Source organism: Papaver somniferum, chromosome 9 (genome assembly GCF_003573695.1).
Source record: "Papaver somniferum cultivar HN1 chromosome 9, ASM357369v1, whole genome shotgun sequence".
NCBI classification, from domain to species: Eukaryota; Viridiplantae; Streptophyta; class Magnoliopsida; order Ranunculales; family Papaveraceae; genus Papaver; species Papaver somniferum.
This window is the reverse complement of record NC_039366.1, coordinates 12,602,686-12,615,492: the sequence shown is the minus strand read 5'-3', so window position 1 is coordinate 12,615,492 and position 12,807 is coordinate 12,602,686.

Genomic DNA, 12,807 nt, shown 5'->3' with positions numbered 1-12,807 from the left:
CGTACCTAACCTTGTGATTTCCTCATGTGAATATCAGGATCATCTTAAAACGTGTGGCACTAAGAAACAGGAAAAGCTCTCCTCTGTCAAACACTGTTTGCAGAAGAAGAAAAATAAATCTCATACAAAACCCTCGGTCTTTGTCAAAGAGATTTCCAAAATAATGCATAGTTTACGAAAATCAACAATCAAGGTATTCAAATATGTGTTAAAAGAAAGAAAAAATGATGTACATAACTCTTCTTTCTTAAAAACAGGACAGAAACAAAGAATAATAAACACTTCATCCCCTCGTAAGAAATCACCCAGTCCTGTAGTGGATTGGAACAATTACATTTTGTAATTGTGTGTTGACTATTTGTTGTTTATCCCTCTTAGACAAAAAATAATAATCTGCAAGAGGGTTGTGATGAAATATTTCTGTTGTTGTCTCGATTTATTTTATCCCTGAAATGTATGTTTACAAACGGTTTTCTCCTTAAGACCTTTTCTAAGGATAACCTAATTCAGTTAGGGTTTTTGGTCAAAGGACATTGTGGATATTTATCTCCTATCCTCAGCTCCTTTTTAAGATGAAGGTTTTACCTCAGCATAAACATTTCATCTATCTCTTCTACCATGTCCTTTTCAAGTCTTTTAAGCAAAGAAGGTGATGTTTGGACTGTTATTTTTCCGTCCAAGAAGATTCGGTTTGGTTCTTCCGATAATGCGATGAGCCCTGACAATTATGGTTCTTCTCTAGACGTGAAGCTCTATGTTTCTCATTTTGATAAGCTCTCTTTGACCATGAATCTCGTCTTAGAACAAGTGAACTTGAAGCCTTTTCCAAGAGACTTGAAGAAAATATGGATAATCTGGAATCCAGAATTGATATGATTGAAGATGAGCTCGATGAATACAAAGAATATGAGAAGAGTATTCAAAGTAAGTGAAATGATTTATAGGAGCTTTAGGTCTAGTAAATCTTCTTATGAGAAATTTATTCTTGTGTTTTTAGGAAGAATAACTAGAGTTTGGAATAGCCATTATTGTGATTATACATACCTATGTCCAACGTTTTCATCTTCATGTTTTTTTGGTTTATTTGCTTAAATTCTAAAAAGTTGTTTGGAAGATGATTTTTTTGCAGTATTAATCTTTATGGTTTTAAATATTGCAAATTTGTTATGGGATATGTGTGTTTGCGTATGTGAACTATGATTGTCCCATACCTTGTCAAAATTTAAGTCTTTCGTATGTCGATATGCATGTATTGATAAAAGAATGAATGAACTTTTGACATTACAAAAGTTTTAAGCCTATCATGTCATTATGCAAGTATTGGTGGAAGATAGGATGAACTTTTGACTACTAGGATTATGTCTATTGTATGTCATTGTGCAAATAGTGATGGAAAATAGAATGAATCCTTGTCTATTCCGCAGTATTGATCTTCCCTGATCCATTTTTTATGTATATACTGTGCGTCTCCGTAAGTTCTCTTATGTTGAGCATTTTCGATTAAATTAATCATGGGTTTTCTTGTGGTTAATTTAATTGAGTATTTTTGGATTCAAATTCATATTCGTATACGATTTGTTATGTCCAAAGAAATCCTTTTTTTCTTGTGAAAGTAAGGTCGCTTTTGTTGTTCTTTCTGGAATGACATTTTATGGGGGGTGGGGGGGGGGGGGGGGGGGGGGTGGGGGGGGTTCTTAATTGAACTTGTTCTTAACTGCCAAATCTTTGTGGGGAGTGCAGCTGTGGAATATTATAGGGGTTATCTTGTATCTTTATAAACTCCTTGATGAATGCATTTAGCTTCGACTATATGATGGCATCTAAAAAGTTGATATGTGCTTTCTTTTGTTCATGAAATGTCTCTATGGAAATTTCATTAGGATCCCACTAGTTTTCGTACCTTTGCCAATTTTATTGACAAAAAGGGGGAGAGTTAATGTGTATTTCATACTACAAATACATATGATTTTCGGATCATTATGTAAGGGGAGTGGTTTCCATGTGAGATGAAGTATTGACTAAGGGGGAGTGATACATATCACCATAGTATTGTTGTCGAAGTTGTGATACAATTGAACTTTGATGTTGTATAATAATACTATGACACTGTATAACAATGATTGAGAATTCTTGTTTTCTCATTGTTATGACTACGAATTTTCAACAACGGTGATACTAAACTTACAACCTTTGAGATCATTGGAGTACTTGGAAGCGGCGAAGATTTCGAGTAATGTTAAAGAACCAAGAAGATCATGCATTATCTCACTTATCTATTTATCGAAATATGTGTTGGTAAGCTTTCGCTTTGTCCACGTTCATATTTACTAGTGACGAAAGTCATATTAAGTTTCAATTACTTGAAAATTGCTTTGATGAAAAATAGTGTGTGAACAACAACTATATAACGTCCTCTAAGAATGTTTCAATGATTGAAATGAGAGTTTAGATTATATAACCATTGTTGGATATAAGCATTGTGTGGTAACTCATACATGTCTAAGTCCTTATTCCTTGAACCAAAGTATGCGTACTTTGCTACTCAGGAAAACCGGAACTAGAGTCCGCGTATCCAGTCCGCATACTGTCGGAGGTTCTTATCCCGAAAATTTCTGTTGGAGTTTGTGAATTGAAAACAAATTTATTCAGGGTACTTAAGTCCGCGTACCAGTCCGCGTACTTAATTTGGTTATTTTCTAAAAACGATTATTCGTGAACTTAAACTTATATAAACTAAGGAGTGCAAGTTTACAAACCGTGGCTATAAAGTTCACGAATCGATTCGAGTAAATCAAATCGTTTTTTCTTCGATTGTGTCTTGTATGCTTCTATAAGATCTAAGCAATTGAACAACTCTCTAACTAGTTCATTTGAGTCATTTGAACTAGTTATAGTAAAGAAGAATATGATTGATATGATATGGCTAACCATTTGGTTAACTACTGTTGAACCAACTAGATGCACATGTTTGGGTACGGTTACACAAACCTAGATAAACGTGCATTTTATTTGTGTGTAACAAGCTAAGTTTCGATCTAACGGTTGAAATATATTATCTTGAATCTAATCAGATTTTCATCTAACAGTGAATATTGAATGCTTTGTTACTAAGCTAACATTGATTGCAAACCCTGATTTGAAAGACTATATAAGGTAAATCTTTGTGGGGAGTGCAGCTGTGGAATATTATAGGGGTTATCTTGTATCTTTATAAACTCCTTGATGAATGCATTTAGCTTCGACTATATGATGGCATCTAAAAAGTTGATATGTGCTTTCTTTTGTTCATGAAATGTCTATATGGAAATTTCATTAGGATCCCACTAGTTTTCGTACCTTTGCCAATTTTATTGACAAAAGGGGGAGTTAATGTGTATTTCATACTACAAATACATATGATTTTCGGATCATTATGTAAGGGGAGTGGTTTCCATGTGAGATGAAGTATTGACTAAGGGGGAGTGATACATATCACCATAGTATTGTTGTCGAAGTTGTGATACAATTGAACTTTGATGTTGTATAATAATACTATGACACTGTATAACAATGATTGAGAATTCTTGTTTTCTCATTGTTATGACTACGAATTTTCAACAACGGTGATACTAAACTTACAACCTTTGAGATCATTGGAGTACTTGGAAGCGGCGAAGATTTCGAGTAATGTTAAAGAACCAAGAAGATCATGCATTATCTCACTTATCTATTTATCGAAATATGTGTTGGTAAGCTTTCGCTTTGTCCACGTTCATATTTACTAGTGACGAAAGTCATATTAAGTTTCAATTACTTGAAAATTGCTTTGATGAAAAATAGTGTGTGAACAACAACTATATAACGTCCTCTAAGAATGTTTCAATGATTGAAATGAGAGTTTAGATTATATAACCATTGTTGGATATAAGCATTGTGTGGTAACTCATACATGTCTAAGTCCTTATTCCTTGAACCAAAGTATGCGTACTTTGCTACTCAGGAAAACCGGAACTAGAGTCCGCGTATCCAGTCCGCATACTGTCGGAGGTTCTTATCCCGAAAATTTCTGTTGGAGTTTGTGAATTGAAAACAAATTTATTCAGGGTACTTAAGTCCGCGTACCAGTCCGCGTACTTAATTTGGTTATTTTCTAAAAACGATTATTCGTGAACTTAAACTTATATAAACTAAGGAGTGCAAGTTTACAAACCGTGGCTATAAAGTTCACGAATCGATTCGAGTAAATCAAATCGTTTTTTCTTCGATTGTGTCTTGTATGCTTCTATAAGATCTAAGCAATTGAACAACTCTCTAACTAGTTCATTTGAGTCATTTGAACTAGTTATAGTAAAGAAGAATATGATTGATATGATATGGCTAACCATTTGGTTAACTACTGTTGAACCAACTAGATACACATGTTTGGGTACGGTTACACAAACCTAGATAAACGTGCATTTTATTTGTGTGTAACAAGCTAAGTTTCGATCTAACGGTTGAAATATATTATCTTGAATCTAATCAGATTTTCATCTAACAGTGAATATTGAATGCTTTGTTACTAAGCTAACATTGATTGCAAACCCTGATTTGAAAGACTATATAAGGTAAAACTCTAGCAACTGTGAAACCTAATCCCCACACCTCATGTGTGATACTAGTTGTATTAGGTAGAGTCGATGATCCTTTAACCTTAGGTTTCTACCAAGACCATGTAAGTTAACGACTTGAAGACTTCATTGGGATTATGAATCCATACCGATACTAATTTTCTTGTAGTTGTGTGATATGATCTTGTTGTTTCTATCGTACTAAGTACAATCGTAAGATTGGCTTGAGATTTCTCCGATAGGAAAGATATAAAAGAAGTCACAAACATCTTCGTCTCATCGTTTGTGATTCCACAATATCTTATTTGCTAATCGATTAAGATTATTGTGATGATTGATAATACTAGGCTGTTCTTCGGGAATATAAGTCTGGGTTATCAATTGGTTCATGTTCACCTTGATTTATCAAAAGAGGGAACAAAAAATCGTAGGTATTTCTGTGGGAGATAGATTTATCTACTACCGTAGACTTTTCTGTGTAATACATATTTTTTTATTAAAGTCTTCGACTTTGGGTCGTAGCAACTCTTAGTTGTGAGTGAGATCAGCTAAGGGAATCAAGTGCATAGTATCCTGCTGGGATCAGAGAGGTAAGGAGCGCGATTGTACCTTGGATCAGTGTGAGATTGATTGGAGTTCAACTAAAGTCCAGACCGAAGTTGGTTTGTAGTAGGATAGTGTATGTAGCGGCTTAATACAATGTGTGTTCAATCTGGACTAGGTCCCGGGGTTTTTCTTAATTGAACTTGTTCTTAACTGCCAAATCTTTGTGGGGAGTGCAGCTGTGGAATATTATAGGGGTTATCTTGTATCTTTATAAACTCCTTGATGAATGCATTTAGCTTCGACTATATGATGGCATCTAAAAAGTTGATATGTGCTTTCTTTTGTTCATGAAATGTCTCTATGGAAATTTCATTAGGATCCCACTAGTTTTCGTACCTTTGCCAATTTTATTGACAAAAAGGGGGAGAGTTAATGTGTATTTCATACTACAAATACATATGATTTTCGGATCATTATGTAAGGGGAGTGGTTTCCATGTGAGATGAAGTATTGACTAAGGGGGAGTGATACATATCACCATAGTATTGTTGTCGAAGTTGTGATACAATTGAACTTTGATGTTGTATAATAATACTATGACACTGTATAACAATGATTGAGAATTCTTGTTTTCTCATTGTTATGACTACGAATTTTCAACAACGGTGATACTAAACTTACAACCTTTGAGATCATTGGAGTACTTGGAAGCGGCGAAGATTTCGAGTAATGTTAAAGAACCAAGAAGATCATGCATTATCTCACTTATCTATTTATCGAAATATGTGTTGGTAAGCTTTCGCTTTGTCCACGTTCATATTTACTAGTGACGAAAGTCATATTAAGTTTCAATTACTTGAAAATTGCTTTGATGAAAAATAGTGTGTGAACAACAACTATATAACGTCCTCTAAGAATGTTTCAATGATTGAAATGAGAGTTTAGATTATATAACCATTGTTGGATATAAGCATTGTGTGGTAACTCATACATGTCTAAGTCCTTATTCCTTGAACCAAAGTATGCGTACTTTGCTACTCAGGAAAACCGGAACTAGAGTCCGCGTATCCAGTCCGCATACTGTCGGAGGTTCTTATCCCGAAAATTTCTGTTGGAGTTTGTGAATTGAAAACAAATTTATTCAGGGTACTTAAGTCCGCGTACCAGTCCGCGTACTTAATTTGGTTATTTTCTAAAAACGATTATTCGTGAACTTAAACTTATATAAACTAAGGAGTGCAAGTTTACAAACCGTGGCTATAAAGTTCACGAATCGATTCGAGTAAATCAAATCGTTTTTTTCTTCGATTGTGTCTTGTATGCTTCTATAAGATCTAAGCAATTGAACAACTCTCTAACTAGTTCATTTGAGTCATTTGAACTAGTTATAGTAAAGAAGAATATGATTGATATGATATGGCTAACCATTTGGTTAACTACTGTTGAACCAACTAGATGCACATGTTTGGGTACGGTTACACAAACCTAGATAAACGTGCATTTTATTTGTGTGTAACAAGCTAAGTTTCGATCTAACGGTTGAAATATATTATCTTGAATCTAATCAGATTTTCATCTAACAGTGAATATTGAATGCTTTGTTACTAAGCTAACATTGATTGCAAACCCTGATTTGAAAGACTATATAAGGTAAATCTTTGTGGGGAGTGCAGCTGTGGAATATTATAGGGGTTATCTTGTATCTTTATAAACTCCTTGATGAATGCATTTAGCTTCGACTATATGATGGCATCTAAAAAGTTGATATGTGCTTTCTTTTGTTCATGAAATGTCTATATGGAAATTTCATTAGGATCCCACTAGTTTTCGTACCTTTGCCAATTTTATTGACAAAAAGGGGGAGAGTTAATGTGTATTTCATACTACAAATACATATGATTTTCGGATCATTATGTAAGGGGAGTGGTTTCCATGTGAGATGAAGTATTGACTAAGGGGGAGTGATACATATCACCATAGTATTGTTGTCGAAGTTGTGATACAATTGAACTTTGATGTTGTATAATAATACTATGACACTGTATAACAATGATTGAGAATTCTTGTTTTCTCATTGTTATGACTACGAATTTTCAACAACGGTGATACTAAACTTACAACCTTTGAGATCATTGGAGTACTTGGAAGCGGCGAAGATTTCGAGTAATGTTAAAGAACCAAGAATCATGCATTATCTCACTTATCTATTATCGAAATATGTGTTGGTAAGCTTTCGTTTGTCCACGTTCATATTTACTAGTGACGAAAGTCATATTAAGTTTCAATACTTGAAAATTGCTTTGATGAAAAAATAGTGTTGTGTAACAACACTATAACGTCCTCTAAGAATGTTTCATGATTGAAATGAGAGTTTAGATTATATAACCCTTGTTGGGATATAAGCATGCATGTGTGGTAACTCATATGTCTAAGTCCTTATTCCTTGAACCAAAGTATGCGTACTTTGCTACTCAGGAAAACCGGAACTAGAGTCCGCGTATCCAGTCCGCATACTGTCGGAGGTTCTTATCCCGAAAATTTCTGTTGGAGTTTGTGAATTGAAAACAAATTTATTCAGGGTACTTAAGTCCGCGTACCAGTCCGCGTACTTAATTTGGTTATTTTCTAAAAACGATTATTCGTGAACTTAAACTTATATAAACTAAGGAGTGCAAGTTTACAAACCGTGGCTATAAAGTTCACGAATCGATTCGAGTAAATCAAATCGTTTTTCTTCGATTGTGTCTTGTATGCTTCTATAAGATCTAAGCAATTGAACAACTCTCTAACTAGTTCATTTGAGTCATTTGAACTAGTTATAGTAAAGAAGAATATGATTGATATGATATGGCTAACCATTTGGTTAACTACTGTTGAACCAACTAGATACACATGTTTGGGTACGGTTACACAAACCTAGATAAACGTGCATTTTATTTGTGTGTAACAAGCTAAGTTTCGATCTAACGGTTGAAATATTTATCTTGAATCTAATCAGATTTTCATCTAACAGTGAATATTGAATGCTTTGTTACTAAGCTAACATTGATTGCAAACCCTGATTTGAAAGACTATATAAGGTAAAACTCTAGCAACTGTGAAACCTAATCCCCACACCTCATGTGTGATACTAGTTGTATTAGGTAGAGTCGATGATCCTTTAACCTTAGGTTTCTACCAAGACCATGTAAGTTAACGACTTGAAGACTTCATTGGGATTATGATCCATACCGATACTAATTTTCTTGTAGTTGTGTGATATGATCTTGTTGTTTCTATCGTACTAAGTACAATCGTAAGATTGGCTTGAGATTTCTCCGATAGGAAAGATATAAAGAAGTCACAAACATCTTCGTCTCATCGTTTGTGATTCCACAATATCTTATTTTGCTAATCGATTAAGATTATTGTGAGGTGATTGATAATACTAGGCTGTTCTTCGGGAATATAAGTCTGGGTTATCAATTGGTTCATGTTCACCTTGATTTATCAAAAGAGGGAACAAAAAATCGTAGGTATTTCTGTGGGAGATAGATTTATCTACTACCGTAGACTTTTCTGTGTAATACATATTTTTTTATTAAAGTCTTCGACTTTGGGTCGTAGCAACTCTTAGTTGTGAGTGAGATCAGCTAAGGGAATCAAGTGCATAGTATCCTGCTGGGATCAGAGAGGTAAGGAGCGCGATTGTACCTTGGATCAGTGTGAGATTGATTGGAGTTCAACTAAAGTCCAGACCGAAGTTGGTTTGTAGTAGGATATGTAGCGGCTTAATACAATGTGTGTTCAATCTGGACTAGGTCCCGGGGTTTTTCTTAATTGAACTTGTTCTTAACTGCCAAATCTTTGGGGAGTGCAGCTGTGGAATATTATAGGGGTTATCTTGTATCTTTATAAACTCCTTGATGAATGCATTTAGCTTCGACTATATGATGGCATCTAAAAAGTTGATATGTGCTTTCTTTTGTTCATGAAATGTCTCTATGGAAATTTCATTAGGATCCCACTAGTTTTCGTACCTTTGCCAATTTTATTGACAAAAAGGGGGAGAGTTAATGTGTATTTCATACTACAAATACATATGATTTTCGGATCATTATGTAAGGGGAGTGGTTTCCATGAGATAGTATGACTAAGTGAGTGATACATATCACCATAGTATTGTTGTCGAAGTTGTGATACAATTGAACTTTGATGTTGTATAATAATACTATGACACTGTATAACAATGATTGAGAATTCTTGTTTTCTCATTGTTATGACTACGAATTTTCAACAACGGTGATACTAAACTTACAACCTTTGAGATCATTGGAGTACTTGGAAGCGGCGAAGATTTCGAGTAATGTTAAAGAACCAAGAAGATCATGCATTATCTCACTTATCTATTTATCGAAATATGTGTTGGTAAGCTTTCGCTTTGTCCACGTTCATATTTACTAGTGACGAAAGTCATATTAAGTTTCAATTACTTGAAAATTGCTTTGATGAAAAATAGTGTGTGAACAACAACTATATAACGTCCTCTAAGAATGTTTCAATGATTGAAATGAGAGTTTAGATTATATAACCATTGTTGGATATAAGCATTGTGTGGTAACTCATACATGTCTAAGTCCTTATTCCTTGAACCAAAGTATGCGTACTTTGCTACTCAGGAAACCGGAACTAGAGTCCGCGTATCCAGTCCGCATACTGTCGGAGGTTCTTATCCCGAAAATTTCTGTTGGAGTTTGTGAATTGAAAACAAATTTATTCAGGGTACTTAAGTCCGCGTACCAGTCCGCGTACTTAATTTGGTTATTTTCTAAAAACGATTATTCGTGAACTTAAACTTATATAAACTAAGGAGTGCAAGTTTACAAACCGTGGCTATAAAGTTCACGAATCGATTCGAGTAAATCAAATCGTTTTTCTTCGATTGTGTCTTGTATGCTTCTATAAGATCTAAGCAATTGAACAACTCTCTAACTAGTTCATTTGAGTCATTTGAACTAGTTATAGAAAGAAGAATATGATTATTGATATGGCTAACCATTTGGTTAACTACTGTTGAACCAACTAGATGCACATGTTTGGGTACGGTTACACAAACCTAGATAAACGTGCATTTTATTTGTTGTAACAAGCTAAGTTTCGATCTAACGGTTGAAATATATTATCTTGAATCTAATCAGATTTTCATCTAACAGTGAATATTGAATGCTTTGTTACTAAGCTAACATTGATTGCAAACCCTGATTTGAAAGACTATATAAGGTAAATCTTTGTGGGGAGTGCAGCTGTGGAATATTATAGGGGTTATCTTGTATCTTTATAAACTCCTTGATGAATGCATTTAGCTTCGACTATATGATGGCATCTAAAAAGTTGATATGTGCTTTCTTTTGTTCATGAAATGTCTATATGGAAATTTCATTAGGATCCCACTAGTTTTCGTACCTTTGCCAATTTTATTGACAAAAAGGGGAGAGTTAATGTGTATTTCATACTACAAACATATGATTTTCGGATCATTATGTAAGGGGTGGTTTCCATGTGAGATGAAGTATTGACTAAGGGGGAGTGATACATATCACCATAGTATTGTTGTCGAAGTTGTGATACAATTGAACTTTGATGTTGTATAATAATACTATGACACTGTATAACAATGATTGAGAATTCTTGTTTTCTCATTGTTATGACTACGAATTTTCAACAACGGTGATACTAAACTTACAACCTTTGAGATCATTGGAGTACTTGGAAGCGGCGAAGATTTCGAGTAATGTTAAAGAACCAAGAAGATCATGCATTATCTCACTTATCTATTTATCGAAATATGTGTTGGTAAGCTTTCGCTTTGTCCACGTTCATATTTACTAGTGACGAAAGTCATATTAAGTTTCAATTACTTGAAAATTGCTTTGATGAAAAATAGTGTGTGAACAACAACTATATAACGTCCTCTAAGAATGTTTCAATGATTGAAATGAGAGTTTAGATTATATAACCATTGTTGGATATAAGCATTGTGTGGTAACTCATACATGTCTAAGTCCTTATTCCTTGAACCAAAGTATGCGTACTTTGCTACTCAGGAAAACCGGAACTAGAGTCCGCGTATCCAGTCCGCATACTGTCGGAGGTTCTTATCCCGAAAATTTCTGTTGGAGTTTGTGAATTGAAAACAAATTTATTCAGGGTACTTAAGTCCGCGTACCAGTCCGCGTACTTAATTTGGTTATTTTCTAAAAACGATTATTCGTGAACTTAAACTTATATAAACTAAGGAGTGCAAGTTTACAAACCGTGGCTATAAAGTTCACGAATCGATTCGAGTAAATCAAATCGTTTTTTCTTCGATTGTGTCTTGTATGCTTCTATAAGATCTAAGCAATTGAACAACTCTCTAACTAGTTCATTTGAGTCATTTGAACTAGTTATAGTAAAGAAGAATATGATTGATATGATATGGCTAACCATTTGGTTAACTACTGTTGAACCAACTAGATGCACATGTTTGGGTACGGTTACACAAACCTAGATAAACGTGCATTTTATTTGTGTGTAACAAGCTAAGTTTCGATCTAACGGTTGAAATATATTATCTTGAATCTAATCAGATTTTCATCTAACAGTGAATATTGAATGCTTTGTTACTAAGCTAACATTGATTGCAAACCCTGATTTGAAAGACTATATAAGGTAAAACTCTAGCAACTGTGAAACCTAATCCCCACACCTCATGTGTGATACTAGTTGTATTAGGTAGAGTCGATGATCCTTTAACCTTAGGTTTCTACCAAGACCATGTAAGTTAACGACTTGAAGACTTCATTGGGATTATGAATCCATACCGATACTAATTTTCTTGTAGTTGTGTGATATGATCTTGTTGTTTCTATCGTACTAAGTACAATCGTAAGATTGGCTTGAGATTTCTCCGATAGGAAAGATATAAAAGAAGTCACAAACATCTTCGTCTCATCGTTTGTGATTCCACAATATCTTATTTTGCTAATCGATTAAGATTATTGTGAGGTGATTGATAATACTAGGCTGTTCTTCGGGAATATAAGTCTGGGTTATCAATTGGTTCATGTTCACCTTGATTTATCAAAAGAGGGAACAAAAAATCGTAGGTATTTCTGTGGGAGATAGATTTATCTACTACCGTAGACTTTTCTGTGTAATACATATTTTTTTATTAAAGTCTTCGACTTTGGGTCGTAGCAACTCTTAGTTGTGAGTGAGATCAGCTAAGGGAATCAAGTGCATAGTATCCTGCTGGGATCAGAGAGGTAAGGAGCGCGATTGTACCTTGGATCAGTGTGAGATTGATTGGAGTTCAACTAAAGTCCAGACCGAAGTTGGTTTGTAGTAGGATAGTGTATGTAGCGGCTTAATACAATGTGTGTTCAATCTGGACTAGGTCCCGGGGTTTTTCTGCATTTGCGGTTTCCTCGTTAACAAAACTTCTGGTGTATGTGTTATTTCTTTTTCGCATTATATTTGTTTATATAATTGAAATATCACAGTTTGTGCGTTGAATTAATCAATTGGGAAATCCAACCTTTGGTTGTTTATTGAAATTGATTGATACTTGAACATTGGTCTTTTGTACCGTTCAAGTGATTTCTCTTGTATTTAATTAGAATCGCAGATTTATATTTGCTTGAGTAAGTAT